A 13,789-nucleotide genomic window follows, 5' to 3' on the forward strand; every position below is an offset into this window, starting at 1 on the left:
TACCTCTTCATATGTGTTTTGTTAGTATATATCATGTATGTGTTCTTAACCTGTTGTGCCTTTAAAAAGGATTTGTGTCTTTCTAAGGGGGGGCAAAAATTTTTGTTCTGGATTAATTTCATTTCACCATTTTTCTTTTGTGTAATTACGCAATAATGAAGTGACAGAATACATGAGAACTTAATAGATAGTTACTCTTTCTGAACTCACAGATGTGTGCAAATACTAATACAGAAAATTAAAAGTAGATAAATTCTCTTCATGGATTTACAGATGTGGGAGATACTATTGTGGAAGAGCAGGAATAGGTGGCTTTATCTCATCTTTCACTTTGCAGCTTTTAATAATTTGGGAACTACCATAGAATTAAAAACCTCAAATATGACTCTTACAAACTTCATCTAAAATTCTTAAATGTTGTTTCAGAATTCTGCTATAAACAAAACTAATTCAGTGTAAACATTCAAATAAAATACATGTTTTAATTTTAAAAAGTAATTCTGAAAGCCTGTGTTTTATTAAGTTAAGAAGAGTAATGTTATTGGGGAGTTAGGTGTATTTTCTTCTATCTTTACTTCTTGACTACATAACCTTAAAGGAATAGAGGGGAATTAATGGCATGCAGGGAAATGCTAAATATACAGGACACAATTTCCTGGAAAAGGACTGAAGTTCAAATATGTGTAACTTAAGTACCAGTGCTCCCAGCAGAGGACTTCTGTCACAATTTTAGAGAGCTCCTGCTTAGAAACAGGTGCTGCCAAATCTGGTCCTGCTCTTATGGCAGGAAAATATTATCTTTACCTTAATTGTGACAAACCAAGAATAGGATTATCAGGATTTAAGTTTATGAAGAACATAGTTATCTTGCCACAGTGATAAAGCTGAATGGCTGAAGAGTCAGCATCTTAGGTAAGTTTGTCTGCTGAGTTGGTGTGTGTACAACTGCATGATTGTCACAGCCTTCCCAGGACTTGGAATATGGTAGTGCCTTTGGTTGTTTCAGCAGTTGCTTCATGTGGCCCAGTTAATGAAGTTCATTTATGGCTGCGCAGATGCTTTTCAAAGTTGTCTTTCTCCTTAGCAAATTCTCTCAGGTAATGACAACCACCACTGTTGTGGTTGAGAGTGGTGTCATCATGGGGTGCTTAAATCAGCATTTGCTCCTATCAGCTGTAGTCAGCTTAGTTTATACCTGTTCAGTCATTAGAGTGCACTTCCAAATATTGCTTTTCATTAATGGAAGTTGTGTTCTCAGTGAGGTATTGATCTGGGCAAGTTTGAGTAGACACTTAAGAAAATACAGAAAATACAAACTAGTTACATTTGTACTGTCAATGAGACAAATTACTTTAATAATTCCAGGTGTGTTACAGAAAATTAATCTTTTGGATTTTGTTCTAATTCCCTAAGTTTGTAATAAAGATACTTGGATTTTATTCTAACTCCATTTTCTGAGGTTCGTCTTTAAACTGTTTGGACATCTGCATTTATTTTAGCTTTCACAGCTGATGTAAACTAGAGTCCTTCAAACTTTAGGCATAAATATAACCTGTCAGGGCATACTTATCAGTCGGGTGCTGATCAGATACAAGATTTTGCGGAGTCCAGAATGAAAGTAAGTGTAAAAGTTGTTCAATAAGATTGAAGTAAAGTTATGAGAAGACCAGAACAATATTGAGGAGAATAGGAGAGTAAACTGCTTTGAAGGTGGTCTGTAACAAGTAGTGTGAAAGAATCTGAGAACAAGTACATGTTCTGTTAATCTTTCAAAGAAATGGATGCATCAGGATGCAGAACTTCAGTTTGAAATGCAGACTTCTTTGGAGTAACTGCTGCTTGCTTAAGTGAGTTTCTTTTTCAAGACGTTGCAAGTAATGTTTGTAGTGTATTAGAATGGATGTTTTTTACTTGTGTACATCAAAAGTTACAAACAGGTAACTGAAGTAACAGCTTTTGCGTTTTAGTCTGTGTGTAACCATTTTCTCATTAATGTGTTGATATTTACAAACTTGGCACCCAAGATAATTTTGATAGCTTGTTTGTAAATTAGTATTTTTAATGTGAGAATTATAGTGCAAGCTTGCATCTTGAAGTCTGAATGAGCTATGATGAAAAACAGTACCAGCAATCAGTCTCTTTGATTAAAAATATTTAGTTTTGAATATGATGCCACGTTACTGCCTTTGTATATAAGATGATATCAAAAGGGAGTTCCTCACTTCTCACACTGTGGTCTTGGCCTAGTCCTGTGCAAAGGAGTGTCATCATTGAGGCCTGGATTTTGCTCTCAGTTGGAGGAAATGGTAACCAGCTGGAGTGACTTTCTGGGGGATATATGGCGGAATGGTTAATAGTATTCCTAACACTCACTAAGATGCCTGATCTGTTATTCAGACTTGAAATTATTTCTAATATAGTGCTTTTCAGTCCTCTTTGTCACAAGTTAGTAAGTGTTCGCTTTGCTCTACGTATGACAGCTGAACTTAAAACTTTTAAAAAGTGTTTGATATGAACTTAGAAAGCTATTTCACTTTGGGTGGGAAGAATAGCTTTTATCTTGCAGGTAGTAGTGACTTCTACTAAAATAAGGAATGCTGCACATAGAATTTACAGCATTCAATGGTACTACAAAGCTGAAATAAATCCTGATAGTGCAGCATCAGCAATATGTCCAGTTGTGCAAGGAAAGGACAAAGAGCCAAGTTTGAGTCCCAGCTTGCCAGGCAGAGAGTAGCAAATAGAGAAATGGTTCCTTTATTCAACATTGCTTTGTGGGTTTTTTCAGAAACAGGTAAGTCTATGTCAGTATACCAACATGGGGTATTTACAGGATACCCTGCAATTTATTAATGCTGTTTGTTGTCTTTGTCTTGAAATACAGATTCCATTTCCTGTGTATTTCAAATCTACTGTAAGATTTTCTGTTTTCTACCAAATATGATTTTTTATGGTGGAAGCCAGAAGCTGATATTCTGCATTTGTTATAGAGTAATCTGTGATGGAAGTTGTCATGCAGTAGAGTTAGTGCAGGAACGAAACTACTTAATTGCACAAAGAATCACAGATCTTTTGATAAGACCAGAGGTAATGGGTACACACAGAAACACAGGGGGTTATTTCTGAGTATCAGGAAACATTTTTACTGTGAGGGGTGAACAAACACTGGCACAAGCTGCCCATCTCCATTCTTGGAGATGCCACAAGCCATCTGGATGTAGTCCTGGGCCCTGGCTCTAGGTGGCCCTGCCTGAGCCGGGGAGTTGGACCAGATGATCTCTTGAGATCCCTTCTGACATTAACATGTCCAAGATTCTGTCATCTAAGCAAAACTTGAAATTATTAGACTTTATATGAATAAATTAACAGTGAAACCCTATTACATGCTTAGATATTTGAATCCTTCCTTACTAGGTTTCATTTCAATGTAGATGTATGTACTGGGTAGTATTGTTAAATTTATGTTTTCAAATGAAGCATGCCAAAGATGAAAGCTCTTGGAGTGAAAGAGTTGTTAATAAAGACTGTGTGACCACGTCTTGCCCTGCCCTTCCCCCAGCACAGTCTTACAGCTTCAGAGATTTTAGCCCCACAAAGATAATCAGTTCTGCTGTCATTATTTTGGAAGAGGAGGTTAGGACACTGGCCTAACTTGGCACCTGCTGCAAAAATGACAGGTAAGGAACTTTACAGGAGGGAATGGGAAGCATTGTGTGAAGTTCTGTAAAGCAGAATTGCAAACAGTTCAGAAGCTCTGTGTTAGTGAGTTTCACAATTCCTTAGGAATAGTGTTGTTTGTTTTTTTTTTTTTTAAATTAGAGAAAATTGAACTATGAACAGTATAGGAAGTTTTGTGTGAAACTAGATTCCCCCTTAGGTTTTGGAAGATAGAAAATGTCATCAAACTAGTGAGGTCATTACTATTATATATAAGAATTTTTATGTAGTACAAAGCTTATGCTGATTTTCTGTAATCTTAAAACTAAGATATGAGAGAACTCCTAAGAGTAGATATGAGAAAGTCTCTTAGGCTTTGCATATGCGCATTTTAGCTACTTTAAAACAATTTTAAGTATTTTTTAAATAAAAAATGAGTCTTAATAGAAGTATGCCTATTTAAACATCTCTAAAATCTTAGTGGTTCTCTTAACTCCTTGCATAAGTTTATATTTGTTTGCATTGTATGTAGCACAATGGTATCCTGACATGTTAAAGTAGTAGAGCTGTACTGATCCTACTTAACTCTGTGCTAGCTGTGCTGGTTTAGTGATATCTTGTTTACAGCAGACTTCTCTAAATCTGTTTCTCTGATAGGTGACCTCAGAGTTTCCAGAACCTGGCAGAACTATCTAGTGAAATTTTAACTGTAGCTTCCAGTGCCAAGTACAGCATTTTCAGATGCTTTTCATCTGTCAGGTTTCTTAAGTTTTCTTTGTGAAGTCACATCTATACATCATTATTTCTAGGTGAAAGAGATGATGAGGGTTAAAGGTTATTCTCTTGTTCCTTCAACAGTTTTGTACTTTTTAGATGTTCATGATAAAGTATCACAAAACGCTCAGGACTTCACATCTGTGTAACCTGTCATGTGAGTTCTGAATGGAGAAAATAACACCATTACTTGGACATTTTTCCAAGTTGGTCAGCATGAACACAGTCATTGAAAGTAAAAATCTAAACATTGAAAGATGTTTGTTGCTTCGATGACAACATTTGTAAAATGGGTAATTATGAAAATCAGTGATGAGCCAGCTGTTCTGGTGCTGCAGGTTCTTCAACTTGAAATGGGAGTGTCATAGAGAGGAGGGGCTGTATTAAAAAATACATTATTTAGTTGCTGTTTCATACAGGATTATGGTAATGACTTGGACTACTGTCTCACAATGCACGAAATTTTGCAAAAAATATAATGTGTGTGTATATACATATATATATATTTGTATAAACCTCACTTGATGCTATTGTGTCTTGCATCTAGGAATGTAATGGCTTGCAAATGAACAATTTTATTAATTTTACACACTGTTTACAAATTATAGTGTCTTTGAATTCAGACCTTGCTGAAGCTGTACAGATGAAAACTTCTGTGTCTTCTGTTTAAATGCTTTCAGACATGCTCATCATTCCCTAAATACTGAAGAAATCATCTAATTTCTATATGGTGAAGATCTGCAATCCAAGCAAAACAGAAACAAATGTCCCTTGATCACAGATTGTCACTGGCATGTGTTCATTGCCTGGCCACTAGTAATGCCACCATTTGTTCTTTTTTGAAATCTGATCCCAGAAGAGGAATATTACTGCATTCACATTCCTCATTCTGTGTAAGATGCTAACTTCAGGTACCCTACACCTTGTAACTTGAAAGTTGTGAAATGGATGTAAAATATTTTTAATGAACTTGCAAAGGGAATTGAATGCCTTGTTGGCTTAGCTCAAGTAGTATTTTCCTTTTTGTTTCTAGGAACTTAATTTTTTTCTTTTAGCTCTAATTTGGTAAATTTTTTCCCCTTAAATGCTTGCTTGCTCGCTCCTACTTCTCTGCACTTATTAAGAGAATTTGACAAACAACAAGATTTGGAAAAATTGTGTTGCAGTTTGTTTCCTATAATCCCTGGCAGCTATGCAATGATGCCAGGTAACAATTGCTTTAGTCTCTAATAGTTTTATTGTCCTCAGCAGGGACTACTCATAATAAAGATGAGCAGGTTTGGCCAGACTAGTTAAAACTAAGAGAAGAATGGGGAGGATAAGATTGCCTTACCATTTAAGAATGTCTAGCACTGTATCTTCTGTTAGTATGTCAGCAGCCAACATTGTTATCTGTTACCTTTTGATAGGTAAGCCTGAACAAATGCAAACATGAACACAGCTCTGCGGATCATCTCGGGTTCCCTTTGGAAACCCCAAATAAGTGGCCACAAGGGATTGTGTGTTTTCCTGAGAACAGCTCGGCATTGGAGTTCTTCTTTCTGTGTGCTGGATAGTGGTTCTGCTACTCTCAAAATCATACCTGTGCCTGCTGGTGTAAAATGCCATGTGGTCACTTCAGTGGAAGTCAAAATTTACCTGTGCTGCTCTTGTGTGTTGCTAGGTAATTTTTAAAGTAGACCTAAAATCAAGGGGGAAACTTAGGGGGGGTTTGTTACTCTTTGTTACAGCAGCCACCAAAAATCCTATTAATTAAAAAAATGAAAACCAAAAAAAACCCTGAACCAAACCACAAAACCTTTTCTGTCAGTCAAGCCAGCGAAGCTGCCATGAATTTGTGTGTGTGCCAGGTAAATGTGCAGTGTCCTTCGGTGTTGTAGTGTCACAGCTGTTCCTGCTCTGAATTGGCGCCGGCAGCCTGGAGCTCGTCCCGCACAGCCAGCCTCTGCTAAGCTGAGGATGCGTTACTCGAGATAGGTGCACTTGAGGAGTTGGGATTCAATTTTCCTTCATAATGGCACAATTTATGCACAGTACCACTCTGTTTGTGTGTGATGCCTCTCTTCTCTCCAGAACAGGCATGTTTATCATGCTCTTAGCCTTTTAAACTAGTTCAGATTCATTTTCCTTACCATACTGCTTTGAGCTTTAATTTAAAGAAGAGCTTTATCATATGAATGAAAATTCAGTCTCTTACTTTGAAAATAACTTTCTCTTGTGTTCCAGCTCACTCTTAGAAATCACTTTTTTCATCACTGGCTGCTTGGATGCATTCAGCCCTAACAAAGTAATTACTGCCAATCATAAACAGTAGAGTTTATACAGGTTTATATAGGGTAGAGAGGTTGGAATGATCTTAGAAGAGGGAGAATTGTGAATAAATTGTGCAGAGGCACATTCCTAGTAGAAACTATAGACATTTTAACACTCCCAGCAGTCTTACTAGGTGGTTTTAGAGCCTGTAATCAAAAATAGGTGATATTTATTTGGCTACAACTATGTCACTAATACCTACTCGTTGCCAAGAATATGGCTCACTGCTTTCTCTTCAGTAAATCTGGGTGGCCAAGAAAGAGAAAGTAATATTCAATGTCAGTTAGAGAAACTGGAGAGACTGTGTTAGGCCTTGATGCTTTAGCTTTCTTGATGGGCGGGGAAAGGGAGAAAGTAATTATTGGAGTTTTTAATAATAAAACACAGACTGAAAATTGTGCAGTTGGTAATTTTAGCCTTCCTGTTAGATGGGTGCATACCTATCAGTAGCTACATTAATTGCACCATGTTGAGGTAATGTCTCAGGATACTAACACTTGTCCAGATGACAGTTCCAGCCAGCTCCCTATGACTGACTGTTTATCACTGTAGCTATTACTGCATTTCACTTGCTAAATGATTGTAGTATCAACACCGTTAGAAAGGGTTAGTGGGCTGTGCTCTGTCATTTGTTCTTTAGGAAGAAAGTATCTATCTTGCTGAATGTCTGCTACAGAATAGATCCCTGAACTTCTGAAATCTGATAGACAGCAAGCTTCACCATGGCATGGGAGGGGACATAAAAAGGACCCAAATGGGAGAATTGATTTAATAGGACTCAGACATTAAATCATGCCAACTTTAAATGGTATTTATTCTGAGCTGCAAGCCTCAGCCTGTTTTCAGCTGTGTCTGATAAGGTAAATGTTACCTTTATTGTAAACGTTTGTGGTTGTGTGTTGTAATTTACACGTATGTCACTTCTTGAGTTGCCTTTTGGGACTGCTCCTAAAGTGAAGCTAGTCTGAAAGGTGCAACCTGTGTGTGGCTTTCCAAAGGAATTCTTTCTGTGATAAATTGCAGGGTGTGCTAAGTTGTATGGTCATCAAAAGAAGACCTCAAGATGCTGGAAAATAATTTTAACAAGTCTTTACTTGAGAGTATGGGGAGTTCTGCACCCCTTTGTGCTGTTGTAATGAGGACCTTTCCAGGCAGTCTTCTCCCTAGATATTTCATTAGAGCTCTCAGGTTCTGCAACACGTTTCTGTGAATTCCTGAATAAGGGATTATGCTAAGCCTGTCAAACATTGCAGTGCTCACATCTTACTTGAAGTCAGAGCCATTTATGGAGGAGAGGCGATTTTAATTCTGGGAGGAGGGAATGTGTCTACAGGCGAGAGCTCTTTGGAAGCCTGAATGGCTGGGGCATGGAGCTGTTGAATTTTAAACACTTTGGATATTGTTCTGCATGTGTACTCTATGAGAAGACACTGTGCAAGGTGGATACCACTTACTGCAAATACAAGCCAATCGATTGCAGAAGTCGTAAAATTACCGAAGTCCTAAACTTTTGCATCAATTTCTAATGCTGGCAGTATTACACTGTATTTTAATGATGCATTATGCAGTTCTGTTGTGAGATGGTTTTTTACTCCAGCGCAGTTCAGGTATATTATTTTGATAGATAACTTTGCCCCTAATTAATAATGGCTGTACAACTACACGCTGCAGAAAGAGGAGGAGAATGCAGTGAGAGCTGTTAGTTCTCAAGTGTCACTAATGACTCAGTGTTGTGTGCAGGGATCCCAATCATTTTAGTGGCACTAATATTAGAAGGATGAAATGCCACTTTCACCACGTGCCTTGGCAGGCCTAGAATGTCTTCTGTCACGTGAAATACATATGTTTTAGAAAACCTCCAAAGGGAAATGTCTTGGGGCTCTTCGGAGAAGAACTGCAGTTAATCTACTCCAAGCAAAAATATGAAAATCTAGGAACTTGTTAATGTTCTTGGAACAGCTGTTGTTTAACTACTGAGGTAGTAAAAATTGAAATAAAATCTGTGGAGAAAGAACTAACTGGTAAGAATGAGTAGAGAATAAATGGATTTTTTTCTGGTAATTGGAAGTTTTGTTATGGTTTATTACTTCATATATAATGGGTTTTTGAAATGAGAAGCTATTGTGTTTTCCCTTTTGCTTGAAATGTCAGTTATTTACTGTCTCTTTATTTTTTTAGGTTACTATTAAAATCTTAAAAATGCAGATGAAGACTGGCTTGTGCAGAATCCTTCTGCTACCTTATGCAGACAAAAGGGAATCCTAAACCAGGTTTTAGTACAAGGTACGTATTAAGGTATATGGCTTTATCCAGCAGTTACTGGAATCAGAACTTTTTGTTCAGATTTGTGATTTGATGTAGTTGTGCTTCTACACTTCAACTAATACTTGATTTCAGATAATGTAATTCCTGGCATAATTCCTGCCATGTGTTATGTTTTTAAAGGACTTTAAACATATGCACACAGCCTCTAGCAGTCAGTTCAAGCTCTGGCCAGCCATCCAAACCGCATAGTGCCATGTCAATATGATGCCACGTCTGAGCTGCTGGATGTTACTGATACATTGCATTCAGACTCCTGATTGTTTGTGCAACCAACACAGCAGTTACTGATTCTGAACAGTCTTTGGCATTAATCAGAGGGCTGTGGTCTGGAAGGAGGTGTCCATGCACTCTGGGAAGCCTGGGCCACACAGGTGTGTAGTGCCATCTGCCCTGACTGTGGACAGCATCTCAATGGGCCTGACAGCAAGGTTTTAAAGGGGGTTCTATGCAGCTAAGTTTGATAGTTCTGGTAGTTCCAAAATACCAGTTATTTTTAAAAGTAAATTTAAACACTGGTGGATTTGACCAAGATCTGCAAGTTCTACTGGTAAAGCAAGAGAAACTTGTGTTAATTCCTCTGTGTTTGTTTGGCTTAGCAAAAGGACTCAGTAAATAAGAGAACTAGAAATATAAAGGACCAGAACAATTTATCTGTTTTGTAATCCCATGTAAAAGGTGTTCCTGTCTATGGCAGGGGTTCAGACCAGATGATCATCTCTCTCCACGTGTTGGCATCTTTCCAGGATGCCATGTGGATGCCTTTGTGGTCAGGTTGCGCTCTTTGCTCCAGGTGGCTCTTGGGCTTGGTGTTCACTAGGGCCACCATGTCCCTACCTGCAAAGGGACACTCCAGCCAGCTGGCCTCCAGCCTGTCCTGGTGTCTATTTCTCCCCAGGTGCAGGATTTGGCATTTCCTTCTGTGAATTTCATGAGATACTGTAAGCCCATTTCTCCAGCCTGTTGAGGGATCATGGGATGGTGGCATGACACTATGGCCTTAGCAGCCACTCCTCTCAGCTTTGTGTCACCTGCAGACTTGCTGAGGACATGTTTCCTATCAACCAGGGCAGAAATTAACATCCTGCAAAGGACTGCCTCAGTACAGGGATACTCTGCTATTCACTCAAGTCCAAGAGGAGTTCATGTCACTGACAACCTTCTAAGCTGGTGTCTTCAGCTGGTTTTTAGTCTCCCTCGTGGTCCACTGAGCCTATCAGTAGTCTGTCAGTATCATGACAGGATCAAAATGATAACTGGAGATACTATGGCAGTGTCAAAAGATTACCTAAGCCAAGGCAGACAATATCCACTGCTCTCCCCATGTCCACTGAACTGGTCACCTCACCAGAGAGGCTCTCCAGCTGGGATCCTTAAGAATTGCAAATGACCTAGTTGTAAATCCATGCTGACTGCTGCCACTTACCTTCTTGCCCTTCTTGGTCTGGAAATGGGTTTTTTTGGAGTAGTTGTTCCATCACCTTCCGTGGGCTTGTAGTTCTCCGGCTCCTCTTTCTTGCCATTCTTGAAGATTGAGTGACTTTTGCTTTCCCCTGGTCCTTGCACAGCTCTCCCAGTTGCCACACTCTGTCAGCAATGCAGAGTGACTTTGCAAGGCCAGCAGCCAGCTCCTTCAGCACTCATGGGAGCATCCCATCAAGCTCAGCACGTGTGACTTGTCCAGTTTGTGTTCCCTAACCTGGACCCTGTCATGTTCTTAGCACTGGAAGGGGTGCTGACGAGGTGGGAAAGTTGTTGCACACCTTTTTTTGTGGTTCTCCTTTTGCCCTTAACTAAGGAGTCCCATTATTTTGTAGTTTTAGTAAAATCACAGTATAAAAATTATCACACAGCAACTTGCAATATTAAACCAGACTACTGAAATAAGCAAGTTACAAGCATTTGCTCACAAAATCTAAAAAAGACAAACAGCTAAAGCTCTTTGTCAGAACAGTAGAAGTAAAACAGAAAATGCCTAATTTTTTGAGTTTGATTCAAATTTTTTTTCTTTAATCCAGAGGACATTTTGTATTGACCATGTAGCCACTGGAATTCAGTCCTGCTTGTCACTACATATGATAGTGCTGCTGTGTACAAGAGGTTCCCAAATGGCTCAGTGTTTGGCAGATTTCCCAGGCATCTCAGAATTTTTCTGTCAGTTTACAGTTTCCTTCCTGTGAAGGGAAAAAGGGGTGGTCAAGGTTCCTTGGAGATACAAGTGTTCCTTTTACTGGCTAACTAACAACTCCTTGTCTCAATGAAGTGATAAGAACCTTTCTTCCTCTTCCCCCATTCCTGTGTGTGGACCTCAGACTGTGAATCTGGCTGACCAAGTATAATGGCCTAAGGAATTTGTGTTAAGTATTGTGCCAGGCTGCCTGCTCCTGGGCTTCCTGAACAGAGGGAGATCTAGCTGCCTCAGCTGAAGCAGGGCTGTCTGAAAAATTGCTGGCATTTCTCAGCTCTTTATCCAACTATATTTGCTGATGTGTTGCTCTGTTATTTGCCATTTTACTCTTAAGTGCTCTACTTTGATGACAAACAGCACACTTGCAAGGAAGATATCACTCAAGTGTCTCTTGTAACTCCTCAGCCTGAATCATACTAACTTCTTGGAAATGTTCCTCTCCACTGAATGCATTAGGTTTCAAGAGAAGCTGCTGGTGGCTGCCCACCCTCAGAACTGAAGCTGTTACATTGTCATGACATGCAAAATGCTGCTCTACACCTTGGAGTTACAGGGACCACGAGGGTGAGAATATAATCGTGTTGTCACTTGTTAAAACTCCTGTAATGGTACAATTTGTACTCAGATTTCAGTTTGTTAGTATTCTATTTGTGCTTAATGCATGAATGGTTGTTTGGTTTTTTTTTTTCCCTTTGTTTTTTCCTGTTTTTTTTTTTTTTGTTGTTGTTGTTGTTGTTTGTTTCTTTTGTTTTCTTGTAGCTCTCAGTGCTCTTGGGCAAACAAATAATGCTGTTATCTAATAAAAGAGTAACTAAATCTGTCACACATGGCTGAAGGTAGGAGGACAAACTGATCATTCTCAGTTAAGCTGTTTTCTCTGTGCTTGCAGACAAGGTGGATGGACCTGTGAGACGTGAGGGAAAAGGGCTGTTTGAAATGACAAAATAGAACCCAGCCTGGAGGTGGCGTGTCCCCCACCAATACCTCAGCTCGGAAAAGACATGAGAAGAATGTGAATACATCTGCTTGTGAGCTCCAAGTCCTCTTCCTACTTGAGTAGACCAGTTACAGCTTGTGTGATGTTACTGTCTTCAGCCTCTGGCACAGAAGGTGGTGCCAGTCCAGCATTTCACAGTAAAGCTGATGTTGGCCTACTTTGATGTGTAACTGAGGTACTGATGCCCTTTTCATCTAGACTGCACTCCAGCAGATTTTCTTTCTAGAAACAGCAATGTTAAGGGAAATGGGTGTAACTAAAAGGATTAAAGTTTGTATGTTCTACAAGAATAATAAGAGTAAATGATACATTAAATGACTGCTCCTTGGTTTAACTGATTGCTGTTGGACTTTAAAAAAAGCCTTTTAAAAAGTAAGAAAAAATGTTCAAGCCCTACAATATATGACAAAAAATAGGAAAGTGGTGGGGTTTAAAGAAAAAGCAGTAATGTGCATTGTTTATGTTGCAGTAGTTTAGAAGAACATGAAAACAAGAGAAAAAGGGTATGAGCCAGTGGCAGCTGAAAAGAACTGGAAGGAAATGCTTGCTAATCAGAGGGGAGTAAGTTGTCTGTGATGTTGAGTAGGGAGTTATGCTACAAATGCCTGCTGTCTTAATGTAGCTCAATAAAAAGATGAAAAAACATGAAGGAAGAAATATTAATTTTATGTGATGTGATTTGAACACTGGCCTGTAACATACCACGAGGGTTTGCATCAAATTTCTGCAGCTATTCTAAAACTGTTTCAAATTAAATGAGTAACAGGATGTTTATCTTTTATTTCCCGAAATCAGCAATGCAGTGGACATGAATTGAAGACTTGACAGGAACCTCATGCAGTTAAATCCTGCAGTGGGAACTGAACTAAGCTGATGCACTTGTAGATCCTGGTGGCGAAGCAGCTCTGCAGAGGCTGATCTGGGGTCCTGAGGGACAAGAGAAGATGAAGGTGTCCACCCCCACACTGGGCTCCATTAGAAGATCATGGCTGAGCAGGAGACAGAAGAGCAATCTCTCTGTTCAGCACTTCTGAGACTGCAGCTGGAACACTGTACCCGGTTCTGGGCTCTTGAAGACAAGAAGATGTGGGAACAAACCCTGTGGAAGCCACGGGCAGTCAGAAGGCTGTGGAGCACAGGAGCCATGGGGCCAGGCAGCAGGGGTTTTTCCAGCTGGAGAACAGGAGGTGAGGGTGGTTAAGAGATCCTGTTAATCTGGCTGTGTAAGACAAGGGCGTAGCAAAGATGGAGCCAGGCTCATGGCAGTGGTACACAGTACACTGGCAGTTTTGTACCATTGTTTCAGTGCTTGGAAGTACTGCACCATACCACTAATAAAAATAGTGCAAAGCAGTACTGTGTGGCTGTACTTACCTGCACCCTCTCCAGTGTGGAACCACTGGGGGCTTCCAGCTAATAATTTGGTTTCAGGAAGGGTGGATGCAGGGGACCTGGTCTGGAGGTTCACTTGTGGTTTTAGGGATCTTAATCCTGCTATTCACTGAAAGAACTACTCTGATACTGACACAGCAGAGCTG

General features: G+C 39.5%; 1 protein-coding gene across 2 annotated transcripts in view; it reads left to right on the top strand.

Moving 5' to 3' along the window:
• Nucleotides 1-13,341, top strand: part of PSPC1 (paraspeckle component 1) — a 57,867-nt gene extending 44,526 nt beyond the window's left edge. For both annotated transcript variants that reach the window (XR_010356394.1, XR_010356395.1), the window contains 4 exons: nucleotides 8,923-9,027; nucleotides 11,711-11,818; nucleotides 12,144-12,426; nucleotides 13,047-13,341. The gene's annotated coding sequence lies outside the window, so the exon portion shown is untranslated. The remainder of the gene's footprint in view (nucleotides 1-8,922; nucleotides 9,028-11,710; nucleotides 11,819-12,143; nucleotides 12,427-13,046) is intronic.
• The last annotated feature ends 448 nt before the right edge of the window (nucleotides 13,342-13,789 follow it).

The sequence above is a fragment of the Passer domesticus genome, chromosome 2 (genome assembly GCF_036417665.1).
Source record: "Passer domesticus isolate bPasDom1 chromosome 2, bPasDom1.hap1, whole genome shotgun sequence".
NCBI classification, from domain to species: domain Eukaryota; kingdom Metazoa; phylum Chordata; class Aves; order Passeriformes; family Passeridae; genus Passer; species Passer domesticus.